Raw genomic sequence first — 10,978 nt, 5'->3', positions numbered from 1 at the left:
GCTGACTCCGAATTTTGCAGTTTGAAGAAAGGACGATAGTCCATAAATAAATTAATAAACAAGGTAAAATGTTATAATGTCTCAAAAAGCAGTTTCCTTCTGGAAGGACTGACCTGAGCCACCCAAAGTAATGTAAACGCATCACTGTGAATGTAAATATCTGGAGATAATTTGTAGAAAGTGTCTAGCACAGTTCCGGGCCTAAGTCATGTACAAATAAATATTCGTTAAATAATTAACGTCAATTTTAAAAAGGCCAGTTACTAAAAGAAAGGTTTGGAAACCACAAGAATAAATTATATCTAAAATCTCTTGAAGACTAGCACCCAGAGCTTGTGTGGTCGAGGCGAGAGGGTCCTGCCTGTTTTGCTGAGGTCTTGAGTGTGCCTTATTTGGAGTTGAAAGCTGCCTTATGCAATCCTGCAGCTCTACACCTAAAATTAACAATATCTCAAAACTCCAATATTGGAAGCAACCAGGAAATTACACAATAATATACCATGGGAGAGGAGATTGCTTTCCAATCCTTCGGGCATTTGTTTTATGTGCTGTCACAAGAACATCCGATTACTCTCTTAGCTGTCTTATGGGGAATGGCAATAAATGCTAATATGCATCGGGGAATTACCTGGCCCTACTCTGTGGGAATGAGTTCCCTGCGATCATGGCCAGCGGGCATGCATTTTGCATTACTGAACACACCACGCCATTGATGGTCAAACTATTGGCTCTTGGTCTCAGGAAGAACCTTGGGTCAAAATGTATGAGCTGAGGTCTGTCCTCAGAGTCATGGTGTCACGGTGTACTCCCAAAATTGTGTACTTAAATTTCCTGGTACTGTAACAACCCTAAAAGTTTTTCTTACAAGAGGAAAAATATTCTAGAAGAAAAGAAATTCTAAAATTTAATGGAGTGGCCTAGGGAAATCATGCAGTGAGTCCTTCTGCAATGATAATCTTGGGTCTCCTTAGCTTGTCACAGTGAAAACAAAGTCATATTGAGAGACAGATCTTTGCTTATCGAAGCTTCCTGAGACTGTCACAAAATTAAAGATTTAACTTAAGGTTAGCAGATCCACAAGCCCCTATAATCCCAGGGCTTGTGGATCTGCTAACCTTAAGTTAAATGTGTAATTAGCAGAAATGGCTGTTTTCCTTTCCAAGGCAAGTTACAATGAATGACTGAAATGAGTATAGAAATCGCTTTCTGCTTTACGATGTATTGATTAATCAGAGTTTTAAAATATTTCAATGGTAGATGTGGAAATTATTGTTTCCGCTATAACTAAAAGAAAAAAGGAAACTGATATCTCTCAAATTATAAAAGTCTAAAACTTTGCACGCTCCTCACAATGCATGGACAAAAACAAGTACATGTTCTAACTCATTATGGAGCACCTAAGTTTATTAATATTTATCAGTTTTTTGCTTCATTTGTGTTGGTGTGTTCCCGAAAGCTTCTGGGAAATATTAATTTTCACAGAGAATAATTAACATGGGTCAGGCTAATATCTTCTTATGGCAAGTGATGAGAATTCCTCATTTCATTAAGCATATCGTACTATAATTTTTTTTTAATTGAAATCATTGTCTCTTTACCAGCCACATTCTAAACCTGGGCAATATGTTTCACTATGTTCAGCAAACAAGTCTTAATCTAAACTAAATGGTAGATGTGGGTAGAAGCAACATGATTCCTGAGAAAGACATAGCTGAATGTGTTCTCCCTTGAATTGGTTAGGTTCTGTACAGAATTTTGTTTAACCGCTGAGCAATGCTGTTCCAGAGAATAAGACCCAAAAGACTGGGTATAACAGTAATTGTACTGGACGCACCTTTTAAGCATGATTTCATCTCCTTCTAGCCCCACCTCTGCCTCTAGTCACTGGGTGGTGACTTTGATCAGTTTTGCATAGGCACAACCTGACAGTGCTTCTCCTTGGGACCAGCTATTGCTTCCTACCCTGGGCATCTCTGAAACTGGTAGGATATCCCCAGGATCCACTCAGCACTCAGATATGCCTGCTGGAAACGAGGCGGCATTAATGTCTGTGGAGTTGCCCTTGACCTATGGGAGAGAGAACCTATGCATAAATATCTTCCCTGTTCATTCCCTAGGCAAATAAGTGTATTTCCTAAGGCTCCCCAGAAGGTTCCCTGGAACGAAGTACTAGTCACCAGTAGTAGCAGCCAACTCAATAGTGCATTCTTATGTTGGTGTTCCCTCCCTCACTATTCACTCTCTTTGCCCTCAACAGTTGTTCCCTGGGATTGCCAAAAATCACCGTAATGCAACTTTTATTTCAACCTCCGTTTAAGGGTTAAAAAAATCTTCCTTAGTGTTTTAAGTATTTACAAAGCATGTGTCCCCTGGTTCATGTCATAAGGATAGCAAAATTCTGACTCACAGCAGCTATTGGAGAGGAAATTGGCACAATGATGAGTTGACGGTGATGTGTTTAATTCCTAGGTTCCTATTTAAGTTGACTGTTTCCTGTCCTCAGACTGTAGCTCACACTCTCACCAATCATTCGTTAAGGTGGAATAACTTTATCCTGAGGAAGGTGGAAGAAGAAAGCATATTTAGCCTACTGGGAATGCATGATTTACTGGTGCTCAAATACAAAGTCAAATGATGGTTTTCAAACACAAAGTATGTCCGGCAATTGGAGTATGATTCATGCAGGGGCAGGTGGCCAAGGTTGTCCAGGCATTAGGAAATGGGCCCAGATTCTCCATGCCATCATGCAGCTACTGTCAGATAATGGATCCTGGGCACTTTAAAATCTAATCTTGATTTTTTCTCTTTATCTTTCAGTAGAACCTTCCTTAACTGCCCTGTCAAGAGGGGTATGCCTTCATTTTACAAATCGCTCTAGAAAAATAATATGGCTATGTTAAATAATTCTTAATGGTATGAATTATATTTCGATGTGGGCAATTTTTAAAATCTAAATTCGGCACTTTCAGCCATTAGAACAGTCTTTGATATAAAGCTAGGCAGGTACAATCTTTGATGCGAAGCCAGCATGTGCTCACCTCAGAAGAACTCGTGCCAGTTTTCATGGCCATCACCAGGCTGAGAAGTTGCTGGTATCACACTTGCTCTTTTACTATTCCCTCCAGGGCTCTCAGAGTCCAGTAGGCTACAGCTTCGTGTGGACAGGGAATGTAACAACCAACACAGTGCTTGACAAATAATGGGCACTGAAAACTTGTGCATGAATATGGAGAAAAATTCCTGCCCTCATAATGTCCTCATAATGGTGGGAGATAGTAAAAAAAAAAAACAAAAAAAAACAAAAAACAAAATAAGCAAGTAAAATGTATAGCCCAGTAGGCTGATAAATGTGAAGGGGAAAAAATCAATCAAGAGTGAGATTTTAGTTTAAAATAGGTGGTCAGGGAAGGCTATTTGAGCAAAAAAAGCTGAAGGGAGTGACGGGGAGAGCCATGCTTGCCTGGAGGAAGAGCCTTCTAAGCAGAGGGAACTGGGAACCCAAAGGCCCAAGTCCCTGTGTGTTAGGTCTGAGAAACAGCAAGGCGGCTGGTGTGGTGGGAGTGTAGAGAGCAGAGAGCCTGATTTAACCAAGGTCATAGTTGTTTTCCCATTTCTTTTTTTTTTTTTTTTTTTGTAAAATGAACGTATCTAATGCTCTTCTGAGTGCTATGACTTCCCATATGTTTTTGTTCATCATTCCGTAAATACATAGACTTACTTTTCTGTGCTCTGGGAAGGGTAACCTGATGCATTACATTTAGTCATTGTTTTTTATCTTTTAATCTAGATGAGTTCCCCCAGCTCTTTTTTGCCTTTCATAGCATTGGCATAACAACAAGAGTTATATAATGTCCATTCAAAAGAAAAAGAGTTACACAATGTCAATTTATTCTACTATTAGATGATACCAGTTTTGATTATTTAAATTCATGTAGGCCAGAATTCTTTATTGTTAAAATTTCTCTCTTTGAAAGTATTAGGTAAGTAAGGTACATTGAGATGATATGAACATCTTGATCCCCAATAAAGTTTCACCTAACGGTTTTGGCTGCTTTTGGTGATTCTTGCCTAAATAATTATTATATTTATATCTGCAAAATGGTGATTTCTAATTTCATAATTTCTTCTATTTCGGCTATCATTTTTCAGTAAAGAGAAGCTGTCCCTTGAAAAGGTAAATTTTTTAAATGGCATGTTCTGAAATTTTCCTATAATCTTTGATATATAAACTCTTTAGTAGCCCATAAAATCTCTTTCCTGGTTCAGAAACAACTGAGCTGAACTCTAAAATAAAACGATGGTTTCTGTAGACTCACAGGGATGTGCAGCTGAGAGTTCCTCGCCCTTTGCACAGGCAGCGTGCAGGACAGCTTATTGCCTGTGCATACGTAGCTATTTCTGTCAACACTGGCTCTACTTGTGTTCTCATGGTGACAGCTCTGTTAAGGAGATCTCTCAGTAGGTTTGTTGTCCTATTTTGGAGGAAAGTAAATAGTTATGGAGTTATGCTATTCAAAGACAACCCAAATAGGGGTATAGAGTCGTGGGAACTAACGTGGACTCTGCTGCAAGCTAGCTCTGTGCCCATTTGTCGTACCTGAGAAGTGAAGTTCTAATGGTTGGTCATAGGATTCTGTGCCTATATACAGTTCCTTATGAGTTCTGGTTGTTTGTTTGTTTTCGTATTTTAGAAGCCTTTATAAAGTTTGCTTTCCAGATTTTAAACAGTGTCTCTGAAACAATGCTTTTTCCAAAACCATATCTGAGGCATAGGGCCCTATTGCAGGTACGGTATCTGAGACTGCCATCATCACCAGCATATTGAGTGCTGACTTGGTCCGAGAGGGTGTGCAGAATGCTGATCACACACTCTCTCACTGATGACTCAGGCAAGTCGATGTGAGCGTATTACTACTATCCGAATGTGTGTAGATGGGAAAACTGAATCTGAGAAGCTAGGGATGGTAGAACCTGCTGTCAACCTCAGGTCTGTCTGAGTCAAAGCCAGCTGATGATCTTTATCACTCGGTGCTCCCATCTGAGCACCAAAAAAGCAGTAAATTTTTTGGACTTTGCGAGGCCTTTTAGAGGTCCTGCAGAGACTTGGTTTTCTATTCTCTGACTCGTGCTGCCATCCACACACATCTTCAGTTTTCATTCACACCAACCTCGGATCTCTCATCTCCACCAAAGGAGGCTATGCCTAGAGGCCTGTCAACATTGACATTCCTATTTCCAAAATTTCAATCTTCAACTTTCGATCTTAGCGCTTCTCTTAGATACTCATTTGTTTTTAACTCCTTCTCATTAAGAAGCTACTGGCTTTGTCCTCTTTGTTTATGCTAGAAATGTTTTTATTTTGCTAAATTCAATTCCTTTGGATTTTCCAGGCTGCGAAAGTCCCAGTGACTCATGAAAGCATGAAAATACATCACCAGACTTATTCGTAACTAGAAGCCTAATCACCTGTGAGCCAGTGCTCTTAGTTTAAAAACTAAAAGTGAAATCGGACTTATTTGCTATTATCGTATTTCTTTAACTAAACTAGAAATAGTCATTTCTCCAAGTACCACCGAGAAAGAAGAAAGGAGAATTATCCATCAGAGAATTGCCCTGCCCCTCCCTTTTCTCATTCCAACTGTTTTTTGTGCTACTTTACAAAGACTTCATAAACCAAACATAAGGAGGGTTTCTGGGAGATTTGCATATACTCAGCTTCTTGCATATGTTTGTGTTTGGTGCTTTCAGATGTTTGCCTATGAACTTGGCTCTGTTTGAGGAAGGAAATTCTGAAAGAGTATATTGATGGCAACAATTATTTTAATTAACATGGCATCATGTGGATGATGACCAAATAAGAATCTGAGTGTTAGAGTCAGATGATCACAGACTCATATTAAGTGCCTGTGGTATGCCACTTCTGGCATTATAAGAAAATAAGAAAAAAGAGGCATGGGCTCTGCTTAGGAGACTTTTCATCTAAATTATACATGTATATGTATATATGTATCATATATATACACATAAATATACACACACAGACATACATGCATATATATATATACACACACATATATACACACACACACACACATATATATATATATATATATAGGATATATATATCCATTATTTATTTCATACTTACTATGTGATGAGGGCCTCAGAGATATCATGTTATTCTTCATATAAGCCTTATGTGATTGGCATTATCATCTCCATTTTATACATTACTGCACTAGACAATAGATACAAAAAGTACATACTCTTGAATATTCAATCACAATGTCAAGTATGCACTATGTGCCAGACAAGAGGGATGGGCAATATGTGAAAGCAGATGGTTTTTTTTGTGGGATCATACAGGCTTGGTGGGAAACAGAGACTAACACACATGAAATTTCAGAAAAGACCGCAAAGCTGACCTACTATTAAGTGCCAGTTTACATCGGGTGATGTAAACTGTCGTGAGAGGTTGAGAGAGGTCAGTGAGAGGGCGTAGCAGAAAGGACAAGCTGAGGGGTGGGCTTTTCGGGCAGTGGAACAACATAAGAACAGGCACTTCACATGGGAAGCAGAAACATCCACATTGCAAACCCTCCGATTAGCACCTTACATCAGATGTGAGTGTTAGGAAAATGAGATGGGAACAAAAGTGTCTAATCTGTGGAAACTTTCTACAGAGCACAACGCATAGTTTGGCACCTGTTATACTTTTGGTCTGTTCCTTGCAAATGAAAACTTTCTGCCCACTCTACTTCTGATTCAGGTAAGGCAACTAGTCGAAAGGCTCGTTATTTATACCTGAGAAATGAGTGAGAGAGAATACGCATGCCAGTCAGCCAGACAGAATTCTCTCTAGAGACTGAATCCTTCCTTCTGGGGTACTGTGAATTCTGAGGACCATTTAAGGCCACAGCTCTGGAGATCAGGTTGCCACTGGCAGGAAGGAGAATGTGGCAGAAAATAATCTAAGCGAGGCTCCCCTAGCCAATGATCAAGGGCAGGCTGACCTGATGGTGGTGTCAGAATGTCTAGATCTTACCTAACCTGAAGGCAGTAGTTGGGCTTCTCAGTTTTGCTTGCTTGCTTACTTGCTTAGATTAAATTAGACTTAGGTTTTTGATACTTATAACCAATGCAATTCTGATTAACACAGAATGGAAGAATGGATGGAGTAAAATATGGGCAGGGGCCCTCCAGCAGGGGGACTAGAGAAATTACTGAGAAGTAGTCCCTTGTTCCTGCATCATTTTTGAGAGGCAACTCCTTTGACTTTACTATCTAATCAATAAAACAAAGTTATGCTTTTAATCCCAGGAGAACTTGCAAAGTTCTAAATAAGTTGAGAAAGAACTTTGAGATCTCTGAACAAAAAGTAAAACAGTAAAAGGCATTGATTATTAAGCATCCAAAATGAGCATTGTTTGTTTGTTTGTTTTTGTATAGAGACATTGAAGAAATGCACTTTTCAATAACTGAGCATCATTTATTTAACTCAAACCATCTGTTTTATTATTTCTATTTTAGGAGACATTTCACATCCTCCAGCTTTCAAGAGAGCTGCTCTCTTTCTGGTTTATAATCTTCTCATCCCTTCTGTTTCTTCATTACTTCATCAGTCCATCTATCAGCTGATCCATCTATCTTTCTATTGTCTTTTCTTTCCCCTCATTTTCCACCTGAGAAAGAAACTTCTAACTGAACTAGGCAAGTGACTTCTAGATAATCATCTTTTAAAAAGAATATAATGCATTTTTTATGTGTCCACCAAATGACACACTCTATCTCCCATCTTACTTTCAGACCGAAAGCAGTGACTTGCCGGCCTTCACATCTTAAATGGAAGTAAACTTTATTCTTTAGCGCTGCCTTCTAAGGGCTATAACTTATAGTAGTAAAAGTTAATGTATTAGGTGGACGGGAAGTAAATTTAAGGTAATAATCAGAATGATCCTTTATCATTTGTGAGAGGTCTTGAGCTCTGTGTAGGCTGTAATTAAAGAAGAGCTTCAGAAACCATAAAAACATAAATAAGATGCCTTGTAATAAAATCTTTATTGTAGCTAGGACTTTTCTATTGTATTCTGGACTGAGCCAAGAATACACCCAGAGGCTTTGTTAAAGAGCTTCTCAGGCATCACCCAGATGGGTAGGATTGAGGAGCAGTGGTGGGGTCCCTTCTATGAGCAGCTCTGCCCTCGCATATGCAAAGAAATATGGAGAAGGCTTAGAGGGAGCTCCCAAAGCTCCTGAAGTTTGGCCAAAATGAATCCCTAACTGGACACTGGAACCATCTGGACCAGAGCAAGAGTCAGGAGGGGAGCAAACATAGTAAGTGACAAAACATGAATGGCTCTTGCAAAGTATCAGTGGTGGCCAGCTGTCCTTAATACCTGCCACGGTCTGAGCCATGCACTGAGAAGCTGATAGGCTGGCAGCAGGGAGGCCTTCTGCCCAGGCGAGACTTTAGAAAAGGTGATGAAAGGTCTGCTCAGAAAGATTCACACTTGGGATAAAATTTCCTCCAATGAAATCACCAGATTTCTTCTTGTCACGGATTATAGGTATTGAGGTATGTAATTTAGAGAAAGACACAAACTGGAATGGATAATTTCCTTCTCCTTCTGACCCTAATGCATAAGGGAGAGGGAGCTAGTGAGAGACAGTAAGAACAGAAATGAATGGACCTGGGAGAGGTTGGACATGCTAGTGGCATGATGACTTAGAGTATGTGCATGCATCACTCATCCTCCCTACAGGACGAAGGGATGTCTGGCAGAATCGGGATGAAATACACATCTACAGGGTTTAAGGGAAAAGGATGAAGAAGAGGCACCACAAATTGCCCACCTGTAGCCCAGGGACAGGAATGTGTGGAAGATGGGAGGAGGTGTTGCTCCAAGGCCGCCTGTCATAGTCCTGCTCAAAGTCAGGTGTATGGCCGGAGAGCTGGAGGTTACTTGCCTTGTGCATGAATTCCTGGTCCATTTTGGCACCTTTTGGCATTATCTCTTTCCTCTATCTTACCTTTTTCTTTTATAAACCAATGCATCTAACCACTCATTCTCTAAAGCATCACAGGGCTCAGCCAGTGAACCACACTCCACTGAAAGCCAAAAATAGAGGAGAGAGTATAGAGCCAGGGTCACTAAGACTGGGTGAGGGAGCAATCTTCCCCAGTGCAGGGGACATAAACCCACTTTCAGCTGCATTGGACATAAGGAAGCAAACAATCCAAGAGTGATTGGGCTTTAGGCTGACCCAGATAATCTGGGGTTAAAATTGCAACTCCACTACTTACACACTATTTGGCACTTGACCCATTACATGATCTTCACTGAGCTTCAATATTCCCATCTATAAAATAGAAATAACACCTGTTTTTATGCTGTTGTAAGGGTTAGACATAATGCTAAATCAGGAAAAAGAGGCGTAATCTGGAAGTGAACTGGATTATGAAAGGTAGCCAGGGACAAGCACTTGACCATCTCATGCCCCCTCTTGACCTCAGCAGAGAAAGTTCAAAGCGATGGCACATCAATCTGGAAGCAAAATATGAGATTAGCACCCAAATCAGAAGCTATGTAATGTGCTTTGTTTTTTATATTGAGATATAATTGACACATAGCATTATTTATATTAGTTTCAGGTATACAACACACATATTTGATATTTGCATATATTGCAAAATGATTGCCACACATAGTTACAATTTTTTTTCTTGTTTTTTCTTTTGATGTCAATCCAAAAAAATCATCACCAAGACCAGTGTCAAAGAGCTTACCACCTGTGTTTTCTTACCACCTGTGTTTTATGGTTTCAGGTCTTATGTTCGAGTCTTTAATCCATTTAGAGTTGATTCATGAGTATAGTGTAAAACAGTGTTCCAGCTTTGTTCTTCTGCATGTGGTTTTCCATACATGGACTCATTAATGAAGGTTTGAGAAACATCTTTCACTGGGGAATAGGATTTTGATTTGAAGGCTGGAGATGATGAGGTATTTTAAGACCTACCAACGCAGTGGTCATAAAAAGGTAAGATGGACTGAACTAGCCAGTAGTGGCCTTATCAAGCTGTGGTTCTCTCCAGCCAGCTTCACCTAACCTGCCTTGCTGACCCAGAATGTAGCCAGTCCTCAGAAAGGGATTAGATCTGGCAAACAAAAATATGAAGAAACACGGGATATAGCACCTATTTCTCTCTGCTTCTGTCTCTCCTCCTCCTGTTTCTTCTCTGTCTGTCTGTCTGTCTGTCTGTCTGTCTCTCTCTCTCTCTCTCTCTCTCTCTTAAATGCTATTGAGTCCATATGGTGGCAGAACACAATGACCCCTTAAATCTGATATGTTATTTTACGAGTGCCAACACAGGTAAAGACACTCTGTACAAATTTCTAAATCCTAATTCCAAATTCCTAGGAGACAAAAATAATTGAATCGACTTGAATTGAGGAGCAGACACTCCACTACAGTCAGAGGATCAAGGTCACGCACAGTCACCAGCCCACACCTCCGCATCAGGAGGCCAGTGCCAGTGAGGAGATCCAATAAAAGGAAATTAAACAAGAGCCACAGACAGGGCTAAAAACTGTAGCAAACCCATCCGCCTTTTCCACTATTCAAAGGACTATGAGTGCCTCCCACAGATGTTCCCATTTATACATCAGGTCAAGTGAAATGGAGTCAAGGTGACAGTGCTGGACACAAAGAAAAGCTAAACTGGAAGTAGTTAGGAAAATAACTCCATGCACCATGATCCACTAAACGGGCTAATGGAGACTCCTCGATCACCCGTCCCATACTTCCATTTCACCACTCAAAGCATTCCATTTTTAATTTGGGTAAGAATTTTTCTAATCAAAGGTCATGCACAAATATCTTGACCCAGACTACAATGCTATAAAATGAAATAATGTACCAATTAATAAATCTTTTCTCTCTATAACTTCTGCATTTGAGAGTTTATCAGCCTTCCCAT

Source organism: Pteropus vampyrus, unplaced genomic scaffold, assembly GCF_000151845.1.
Source record: "Pteropus vampyrus isolate Shadow unplaced genomic scaffold, Pvam_2.0 Scaffold89, whole genome shotgun sequence".
NCBI lineage: Eukaryota > Metazoa > Chordata > Mammalia > Chiroptera > Pteropodidae > Pteropus > Pteropus vampyrus.
This window is presented reverse-complemented; position numbering follows the sequence as displayed.